We start from the raw sequence: 11,341 nt of genomic DNA, 5'->3' as shown, positions 1-11,341 counted from the left end.
TTAAATGATATAACGATATCAGACTACAAGGTGGTAACGTTGGCGCTATCCTTCTTAAGACCACTTTCAAAAGCATACTGGCTGTAGGTAACAAATGTCGCTTAGAAGCATGAAAAAAACCACGTTAAATATCTAGTATTAACTGATTTTAATGCGCCACGAACGGCTTGCATGATAAATTTATACTGGAAATTGTTAATAATTTATTAGCGCCTCATTTGTATGTAAATATGTCCACGGACCGTAACAGTCCACTTCATTCTCATGAATGATGCATGGAGAGATCTTTTTAGTTGGCTTCGAGGGAAGTAAGGTCGTTGCGGGCAATTTCCAAATTCGAATCTTTTCTATCGCTGTAATTAAAGTGGAATTTTATCAGAAGCACAGGTTCCGCAAAGACAATTTCATTAAACAAACCTAAATATAATATTCGCTACTCGTGCACTTGTACTTGTACTGTACTTGTACAGGAATTAAGGTCTGCGAAATGTGGAGGAAACAAAACTTTAAATGAACTTGGTAGCATTTTCTGATAACTATTGCTTTTATTTGCTTCCAAAACAAGGACGATACTTATTGTTTGATTTTTTTAAAACAAATTGCATTTTGATATTTTAAATGGTAATGGTGATAATGCTACTCACTGGTTGCCCAAAAGCATAAAACGCAATTGAAAAGTTTTGAGAACACAGGCATTATTTCGAGAACACCATACGACAGTAGTCTTAAAAAATTGATTTAAGAGTCGTTTAGGGATTGCTTAGGAAGTAGGAGACAACTAAAAAAAACTGTCCTGTTATACAAGAAATTTGAATCTCGGAGCTCTTGATAGAAGAATGTGTAATCGCGTAAAGAGGTCTGTTAACATATTTCAAACTAAAGACATCGTCGTTCGGGATTTCTCCGTATGTTGCCGAAAAAAACCTGTCGACACCCCTAAATGATTTTTTTAACAGCATAAAATATTCTGTAAAAAAAAACTTTTCTCGTTGTAATACAAAATGTCTATAGGTGTCGCTGTTAGATACGGTAAGCGTGGTAACAAGGACCAGAACAAATAGAAACAGACAGGAAAAGTGGCTTGTGATATCCTAAATCTGGAACGATGTTGACTTTCGAGTGTGAAAGTAAATGAGAGCGGGGAAGTGTTTCATCCGTTACGGAAGAGTTTAAAATACAGACATACAGTGGGACAAACAGAAAGGCGGACGAGAAAGGAAAACGGTGCAGGACACCAGTGTTTTTCTTATTTGGACCAGTGACCAGTGTAGATCTCTCAGTTCTTTCTCATTGTTTAGGCTAAAAACAAAACGGTCGGAGAGAAATATATTCTAAATGTGCTACTCTGGCTCTGTAGGTCGCTTGTCAGGGACCGATCAGCATTTGAGGCACATGACTGTAAAACACTCTCAAGAGGGTTCAATTATTAGTTAAGGACAAGTGCGTTCACATCCAGTAGTTATTATAATTGTATAATTAAATCCTACGTTTTTAATAATTGTATAGTTGTCGTGCAATGGCTCAATCCCCCTACTTTGTAGTATGTACCGTTTCACAGTTTCTGCCCCTTTTCTTCAACGAATGTAATGTAATGTACGTGTAACCTTACGGTAATGGGAACCAGTGGTGATGACGGGAGGCCGCTAAAACAGGCGAGTTTCACAACCTGTCACTGCGCTGGATGAATGGCTGTGCACAGACTGGGGGCAGATGAAAGAGTCACCTGAGTTGTCTGAAGCCAGCAACAGCGCATACTGAGCGACGGTGCTCATGTAACTGCCTGGAGCTCTGTGGTACTTAATATTCAATTACCTAGCGTTGTTTACTGGCGCAGGACGTCGCCGAAAAACAACAAGTATTTATCCATTTCACGGGGGGCAGGCCAGTGGCTGCAAAGCAGGGGCTCCAGCGCTTTCACCTTCCACTTCATTTATCAACTTTGAAGCAAAATAATCAAATCCCCGGAATGGAAGAGCTTCTGGTATCGTATGCAAATATGTGTGCTGACGTAGGAGATCATGTGGTTTTTGGCGTAGATCCTCCTGTGATCGAGAATTTTTTTCTACTGTTGTCTTTAGGATTCGGTAGAATCTTTGGAATTAATCCTCATATTCGATATCCTGCCGAAAAAAAGGGGGACCCGTATTCTGGATCCCTCCGTGGTCTCACCGTCCCAGTACCACAAACGCAGGGGCCAGGTAAGAATCTCTCAAACTTAATATTTAACGATCGGTGAAGGATATTGACTAAACAAGTCCCAAAGTTAAAAGCCTCCCTTCCATCACTGCTGTGTGTACTGTGGTGTTATTATCATTATAACTTAGCCCCTGAACTTCGGTGGTCCCGCACTGTGCACAGTGGTCACCTGAATTGCTTATCCGCGGAATATGCAATGATTTGCTCTCACAATCAGGAAGTTTTGCTATATTGCTGGGAGTCTGGGCTGGGGGGGAAAAAAAACATGTCTACTTTTTTTTCCCGATGTCGAAATAACCAGCAAAATATGGCTTCCGATTTCGACATGGCGTTACGTCGTTGCGAATATTTTATTTTAAAAGCACTAGTTATTAGGGTGTTGCCCTGGGGACTGTTATTAGCAGGCACCCCCCTGGTTATCCGTTATGTCATGTATGCTCTGGCCGATATGTGCATAGATTGCATCCATTAACTGTATTTTGATTTCGGGTTAGTGGCGTATGATGTAGGCAACGGTGACGCCTACCGCGACCATTACTAGCAGCAGAGAATCAGGTCTTCAATGCAGCTACCATCAGAATAAAAAATAGCTGGTGTACTGTAGACCCACTGTAAACGGAATAAAGCCAGATGGCACGTCCTTTACTTACATTTTGTACACTGAGAGAGACATCTGTGTCTGTGCAACTTGTTTGCACCCCTGTAGGCATCCTAAATTAGCTTTTTTGAAATGTTTTTTTTTTAATGCGCCCTGTTACATTTTTTATATCAAATGCCCTTCTCTGCCCCCCAAACTGCATTAGAGCTTCGGTACACTTGTAAGAGTCCAAGGGTGCGTGTGGTGGAGTTTTGTTTCCCCACTCTGTGGTAAAATGGGCTTTTTTTTTCTCTTGGTGGGAAAATAGTTCTTATTATTAGGGCCAGGTTGCCTTTATGGTAGCTGTCTAATCTGAGAATCTGAAACCGGTAAGAAACCGCAGCTGTAAATTTCTCATGTTGCCGTCTCTTGTTATTTGAACTTGTCCTCAGGAAGCAGGGCTGCGATTTGTTGAAAAAGTTCCACCTGATTGATTTACTTCAAAGCCATGCGGGGTGCTGCCCTCAACTATTTCCTGATTGCTTTTTGTTTGGCTTTTTTTGTGGGAATCCAGTCGGCCCCTGCTTGTCGTTTAAAGAGACAGCCTGTTATTTTCTCCTCACCTTGCTTTCCGGAGTTTGGTGCCTTGACAAGAAATAAAAATGTCATTCTCGCACAGGCTGTTGAAACACTCGGCTCGGCATGGTTTTCTGCCCTCAGTAAGGTCCAGTGAAGTAAATTGAGCACCCGTGTGTTTTTGCTTTTGTCTCGCAATGTAAAGCGTCTGTGTATTATACGTCATGAAAGGCGCTATATACAGATTGTTGTATCGTATTAACGATACATGATCATGATGGTAAAATAGCCTCACGTTCGATGAATAGCCACTATACCACCCCATCAGTCTACCAGTATACTCGGGGTGTGTGATACCTTCTTTGTCGCTTGGCTTTTGCTCCTAAAATACTGTGGACCGTAGTATAGAAGATGTGATCTTGTTGCTTCGAGTGGACCAGCATTTAAGTTGTTAATTTATATATTTTAATTATGGCACCCCACACGTCGAAGATTTCTTAGGAGTAACAGTTGGAAAGAGATAGCAAAAAATTATTTACACCAGTAACATACGGAAAACTTCTTACTTTTGCTTTGATGATCGTCTAAACATCAGAGTTTTTATTGCAGTTAGCAAAGCGGTGTAGTGTCACCTGAGTTGCCTGCTCTTGATGGAAATCTGCAGATCAGATTTTTATGCTGAAGACGTTAAAATAAACTATATCATGTGACACGGTATGCCATCCTACAAGGGAGATGTCGGAAACATCAAAGTGCAGGCTTTGGCAATGTGCAATATCTTCTTTATATAATATATACTGTCCTTATAGTCCCATGACCTTGAAACAAGGCACAGGAGAGAGAAGCCCCAAAACCTAACCTACTTCATAAGTGGGCGATGAGGTGGAGAGTCCATTATACTTCCCCATTGAATTTAGACGAGCCAAGCAATGTAATCATCATGCGTTCAGGAGTTGTGGGGTAAAAAGGCCAGCGACCCACACAAACTCAGAGGACGAACACGTAAACTCCACACAAACAGTGACCGAAGGGAGGAGTCGCACCCAGGACCCTGGGGCTGTGTGGCCGCAGTGCTAAGCACAGGAAAGCTGTGCTGCTGTTGTCACTGTGTTAGTCGCTTCTCACTTCTGTTTCTCAGTCTGTCGGTTTGTTTGGCGTTGAAGGCAGCCCTTCAGCTGACAGCTGTGGGCGAGTCACTCAAGTACTGTGTCTCTTTCTCGGAAATGGTTAAAAGACTGAAGACATGAAGCAGGCCGGGGTCGCTGTATCTCTGAAAGGCCGAGTTGTTGTTTGTCTGGTTTTGTTGCCACGGGTGTCCAAGTTGTGTGTGGCAACTGAAAGACAACTTCTAGGATTCTGTTTGTGTCAGCACCATCAGATGCGATGCACTGTAATGATTTTCAGTTGGGGTGAAGTGTTTATTTTAGTTTTCAGAAATGTAATTTGGTGAATTGTCGTGCTCTTTTTACAGTTTACACCATCATTTATTAGTGCTTCATACCCATGGTATATACTGTGAATGAATTTGACCTATTTTGGTCTGTGTTGACTTTTTCCTCAATATACCACAAGAAGTGTTTTTCAAACAAAATCAGCATATTTTCTGGATGGTGTTTTTCTCATGATCTTGAATTCATTAAGCACTTTGTTTTTTGCTGTTATGTCTCAGATTTAGTATCTGTTAGAAACTGTTGTGCAACAACAAGGATTTTCTAAGAATTAATAATGTATTTTTTTAACATTTATAGCGGTGAAGAAATATCAGTTCTAAAATGGTCTCAGTAAGTTCTATTGTTTTTTTAAGGATAATAAAAACAGCAGAAATTGAATTACTAAAGAAATGGAGTGATGCATTTGTGTTATGACAAAAGCTAAAGTGTAGAAATGAAATAAATATCTTTTCAAATCCAGGAGCAGGTACTGCAATTTGATGAACTTCCTTTGTAGCTGCTGTATTTTATGAAATTGTTTACAATTATTAGCCTGAAGTCTGGATCATCCATTTGCATTGCACTTGTGATCTCATGTTGGGTGTTTAACAGAATGCCTTTTACATCCTCACGATGACATAATTCAGCATTCACAGTATCACAAACGACATCACTTTTCTTTTCATTGTTTCATCTTACAGATGAGAAGAGGCCCAGCTATTGTGTGCTATGGTGATGCCATCTTTGTGTGGGTGTAATTTCTTGTTGCTGTTTGCTTAATCCAGGAGAGCCAAACTCTAGTCCTCTTAGGCCACACTAGTGGGTTCTATCAGTCTCTCAGTCTCCAGCTTCCCAAAATCAAGGCAGGGCTTCAGCTTGTCCAGTTAATCACATCATGAGGTAATTAAGGGATCAGGTTGAAAGAAAGTCAGAAACCTTTCTGAGCTACGCACTCATGTTTTAGAGGTTTTTTATATATATATTAGTACTGAGACAGAATTTAAAGTTGTATTGAACCTCTGTACATTCGGTAACAAACAGGAGGATTAGTTTAGATATGTGAAGTTGTGCAATTATATTTCTATTAGCTTATTCTGTTGTACTGCAGTGCTTGAGTTACATAATGGTAAAGGTACCTGCCATGAATCGAGCCTGTATCTTTATTGTATATTGACCATTTTGCAGTTTTTAGCAAGAAATGTGCAACTTCAAAATACTGAGGTGTTTTTTTCTGAGAATTTAATACCTTTTCCCCTAAAATGTAAACACACCTATGAAAGAAATACATTATTGTCATTTAAGAAATGACATCTAATTTGATTCTTTTATAGAGAAAATATTTAGGGCTAGTTTCACAGAACCAGATCAAGTCTTTGACTTGTTTGCCTAAATTGGTTTTAAGTAGGCTAGGTTGTTTACTGACACCTAGGGTCCATGAAACCACTGGCTAAAGTTTGAGTTCATAATGGCTATATTTTTATCTTGAGTGTAATTATGAATTTAGTCTGTTCGACTGCACTGTTGTAGCCGCAGTTAGTCTTAATGTGTTGTAGTTGCAGTTAACATGGTTGTGGTTAATTTGATTGCATTTGACCTTCATAACAGGCCATCGATATTTAATGAGGCTTCCCAGGGAAGTTGTTTTTTCATTCACGGTGCCCATATTTGTGTTTCACCTCTTTTTCTTGGTTGCTGCAGTTAAATTCTTGTAGACCGCACTTGGTGAATCTTGATAGAAGACTGTTATTCTTGGCGTGGGTTAAGCTGTGCCTTCTGGGAAAATGAAACCAGACATTTGCTGTAGGACCCTGTCAACCCCAAAGTTTTGTTTTTTTTTGCTTGACAAGAGCATAGTTCATTTTGCTGTAAACGACATTTCAGATTTAAAAGGTCCCGAAAGGTTACTTGAGGATTTAAACACAGATTGGAGACCCGAGTGTACAGTATTGGAAATATGCACAAAATTGCCACAGACATTAAACTTTACAAATCAGCATTTCTTGAAAAGTTTGCAGAGCTGGATTATGCAGATCGATTTCGTTTGTGCGTGGCTGTTCTTTTAGGTTTTTTCCACCTTTCGCACAGTTCAGAATGTTCCAGTCGGCGCAGAAATCGGAGTCTCTACCCTTTTCTGCCATCCGGATCTGATGAATCAGGCTCATTAAGGCTTTGGTATTTAGTGAGATTATTAGAGTGGTCTCACTCCAGGCCCCCCGCTGATAAAACCGTCACGATGGGTGACTCATCCGAACCGTGATGCTATAGTGATGCAGAAAAAGCAGTGGTGGTGGGAGGTGCTTTTTTTGAGCCAGGCGAGGAAGTTCTCAGGGTCGTGCATGAAGCACACAGTTGGTCAGTACACTGCGTTTGTTGTTCACCTCACTGGAGGACCATGAAGCTCCAGAGCCCTCAGCTCATTGTTCAGAATCAAAAGCACTTATTGGAAAATGTTTAGCCTCTCACGCACGGCATTTAATCTCTGTAATAAATTTAGGAAAATGTTCTTGATAGGTGACAAGGCAAACTCTAGCCCTAGAAAAGGCCTTCTGTGTAAATGAAATAAACTGAAGCAACTGTAACAAGTTACATATAAACTAGCTTTATTTTTGTACAACAGTAGAACATGGTGTGTGTTGTTACATAAAGTAGAATTACTATTAGATTATAGGTTGTATTAAATCTATTAGGTTATAGGTTATGTGCTGTATGTCTAAAATTGACAAAACAAATTTACATTTTATATCCTATAGAACGATCATAAATTTATCATACGGAATTTTAAATACCTAACTGAGACTTGCCTAAGTAATGTGTATTATTTTATTTTTAATAAAGCAAAACAAACTGAATTTTGAAACATTTAAGAGACCTATGGTATTGAGTGGAGGACTCCCCAGTTGTGTGGCACAAATGCGATTCCATTGACAGTTAATAAAAATTCAGGTGGGTAGCTGCGTCAGCATGCGTAGGCTGCAAAGGAACAAGTGATAGGTTTATTCCATGCAGGAAAAAAAGAAGAAAGAAAACACAACATTTCGGCCGTGGAGCCTTCTTCCTCACACCAGAAAGATTTATAGACTGGATAATGTGTTTTGTTTATATTAGTCAAATGTATTGTAATCTTAATACGTATAAACTGGACAGGACATATCTGTTATAACTCATTTATGTCCATAAAATGTTAAGATCTCTTTTATTCGCACCCCAGTTTTGTGTAGCATTTTGTAAATACTCCTATGGCAGGAATTACAAAGACAAGACACTTCTGAGAGGGATCTTTGATCATTCCTCCAAGCAGAATTGTTCAAGGTCCCTTGATTTCCCTTGGTGAACATGCTTTCTGGAGATTAGTTGAAACGCACCTTTTTCGATTTTCAGCCAAATCATGCCCATCCATTTTCAGCCGAGCTTGAATGTCTTGGCAAAGGGAACCAGTTGTTTGGCCAAAATGTCCCGGTACTGTATGTGTTGGAGTTCGTGATCCATCCCCATCTTGGTAAGTGCCTCAGGACATAGAAAACATAATTGAAATCCAGTCATATCTCACGGGGGCTTCAGCATTGTCTCAACTTCAGCATGTTTTACACCAAATATAACACTGATGCAATCTAAACGTTTTTCATGGTTCATGACATGATTCTGGTTCTCATTCAGGTGTTGTCTGGCAAATTCAAATCTCCTCTTTTCACGTTTCCTCCTCAGAAAAGGCTTCTTCCTTGCACTCCTACCATGAGCGCCACATTCATGTAGCCGTTGTCAAATAGTAGTTTTTGACACTTTGTATCCTGAAGATGCCAGTATCTGCTGGAGAGTTCCAGCGGTTGCCTTTGGATTTCCAGTTGCCTCCTGAGCCACTTGTCTCACAAACTGTGGGAGCAAGATACACTTGCATCCTCTTCCTCACGGGGTATCCATTATACCAGTACCTTAAACTCACTAATGAGCTTTACAGCAGAAAGTGGTAGAGTCAGCCTGACAAATGACCATTTGCCCGCTGTCTTCGAAGAGCTCTCTGACCTCTACCATGGTGGTGCATGCTACTACTGAATGTCTTCCATGTGTAACCTTTTTTTCTACCCCAGAGAAATGGGAAACCTTTGAAGGCCTTTACATAGTTCCAGATGCTTCAATTTCTGTGCCAATGAGCAGAAATTTATTGCAGACTCGTTTTTGTTGGATTTGTTTTTTAAATACTTAGCGGTATAACCCTGCTCTAACATTTTTTTTTAATTTTGTCTAAGGAAGAAGATTTTGTATTCTGTTATTATTATATCATTATGTTATATGCACACAGAATGGGACTCAGTTCGTCCTCCACTGAAGTTCAGCCCCCATTTGGGTGACATAAGAAGCATCAAGCCCCACTTCACAGCAAATCAGGTGTGGAAGTGAAAAGTTGTTCCATCAATAGAATTACAAGGGAATCTTAGGGAGGCCAGATGGTTCAGGGCTGGAGTGAAGAGTTAAGAAGGATTAACACCCCTCTGTGAATTATAGTGTCTAAACCTGCTTTTGCAATTCATAGAATTGTTACTCCACTATCAACATAGAAACATACTCTAGTTAGTTCGTTTTTCAAATTAAAAAGCATGGTTTTGTGCATTCTCAATTAAAATTTTTTTGTTAAAAAAAATTGAGCTGCATCTTTGTTCTGCAAAAAAAGTCAGAATGATCTTCTTCATTATGACGTTATTCCACTGTGGTTACTTTGGATTGGAACAAGGCTCCTTAAGTTTCACATCACGGCCGCAGTTAAGGTCAGGCAGCCTGTGAAAATTGTACCTTGGCTCACAGTTTGTGTTAGGGTTGGTGTTTGGGGAAAAAGCAAATCTGTGCTTCTCAGTTCCCACTAACCTTGAACAGTACTGTATATACACCCCCTAAAAAAGCCTTACTGTGCTACAGTGCATTAAACAGGGTACTTCCATGGGTGTCTTGGCAACTTTATGCTGTGTCTTATAGGTGTACTGGGCCATTGTTCTAGACTGCAGAGCTCATAGTATATGTTTTAATCATTGGTTTGATGTGCAGACACTGAACACTGCATTATTTATGGAGAGCAAGCTGGGGTATGCGAAAAGACGAATTCCTAATGCAAGAAATTGCATAGGACTAATAAAGCAACATTATTATAAAACATGATTATTATTTTCACAGGTACAAATTTCAGTCACCCATTTGGCTGAAGCAGTCATAAGTGAAATAAAAAGCATTTACTGTTATGTGTTTTCTCTCACCTGATCAGCTGATCATCTTTGTGTAAGAATGGAACTCCCAAAATTCTGCCGGTCTCAACAATTGTGTTGCACCTCAGATCACCCTTTCTCTTGAGCCCTGGGCCATATTTCAGTCTTGCATTTTACTTCCTGGGTGGCACAGTAGCGCAGTGGTTAACATTGCTGCCCCACAGCACTCTAACCCTGGGTTCAGTTCTGGTTTGTGTGGTCTCCCCATGTTCACGTGAGTTTCCTCCAGGAGCTCTGGATTCCTCTCGCAGTCCAAAGACATACGGGTAGTTTAACTGTCTTCTGGTCCTGTCTTCTGGTCCTGGCGTGGGTGTGTGTGCCCTGTACGTGTTTGTCTGGCGTCCTGTCCAGGGTATACCCTGCTTAATGCCCTGCTTTCCAGAATAGGCTCCGGCACTACCGCAATCATGTACTGGATAAAGCTGTGAAAAAAAGGATGGATTTTATTACGTTCTCCTATTCTTGTCTGTGCAGCACAGCATTAAACAGACCATAAGAATGCAGGACTTAAAACCGTAAATTTTTTAATATTATTGAATGAATACATGGTTTTTATATCAGAAATAGGCATTTCTTGGGAATAAGAGCTGCAGATCAGTACTGAGGTTCAGCCTTGTAGCGTCACACTTCAGGTGTCTGTAAATCATAGCAGATACTTCAGTGAAAATAACAGGAAGTTTCACAATCTTCTTCTTCATGTGAAATCAGAATATAGAAAAAACATTGGACACTTCATTATTTTCACAGGTACAAATTTAAGAGGGACCTTCTTGAACCCGAATTAAAGTGTCTTTTAATGCCAGGAGTTCACAATGTGAATTTTAGTGATACCTGCAGTCTGTGTTACAGTCACATTAAAATCTCATTGCTTTAATCATGTCAATTAAAATTTACATAGCTTCAGTATAGACTTTTAGCCCCTAATATAAGGATACATTTTTTGCTAGGCCCAGACTATTTTAATAAGTCCTTACTGTATTGTTTATGAGTTAATTCAAAAAGGAAATCTAAAAATCAGAACTGCCTGTGTTCTAAAATAGTTTGAGTTATTTTGATATATATACATAGTTTGAATCGGCTAAGTTTACAGCCCCCATGGAGCTGTGCTGCTTTATACCTGCAGGAATCCTGAACCTTGTTTTTGATTCCCTGTCAATAATCTGAGCTTGCAGACAGCTGTCTGATTAAAAATGGATTTGTTTCTCATTTAAAATCCACTAAGGTGTAATACTCCATTCTTACCACGGTCCACGCCCAGAGCAGCTGTTTCCTAAAGTATTTATGACAAAGCTGTTATGTTCACAGCAGAGCAACAG

The 11,341-nt window shown here is 39.9% G+C and overlaps 1 protein-coding gene across 3 annotated transcripts in view; it reads left to right on the top strand.

The window, feature by feature from the left end:
- The first annotated feature begins 1,793 nt into the window (after window positions 1–1,793).
- The window catches only part of zhx2a (zinc fingers and homeoboxes 2a), a 32,874-nt gene continuing 23,326 nt past the window's right edge, over window positions 1,794–11,341 (top strand). For 2 of the 3 annotated variants that reach the window (XM_088600957.1, XM_088600956.1), the window contains exon 1: window positions 1,797–2,198. The gene's annotated coding sequence lies outside the window, so the exon portion shown is untranslated. Of the gene's footprint in view, window positions 2,199–11,341 lie in introns of all 3 variants that reach the window. The other variant, XM_088600958.1, reaches the window with a different exon arrangement.

The sequence above is a fragment of the Lepisosteus platostomus genome, chromosome 12 (assembly GCF_059453375.1).
Source record: "Lepisosteus platostomus isolate fLepPlt1 chromosome 12, fLepPlt1.hap1, whole genome shotgun sequence".
Classification (NCBI taxonomy): Eukaryota; Metazoa; Chordata; class Actinopteri; order Semionotiformes; family Lepisosteidae; genus Lepisosteus; species Lepisosteus platostomus.
The sequence above is the reverse complement of the archived record's forward strand: the minus strand, read 5'-3'. Positions and strand labels throughout refer to the sequence as shown.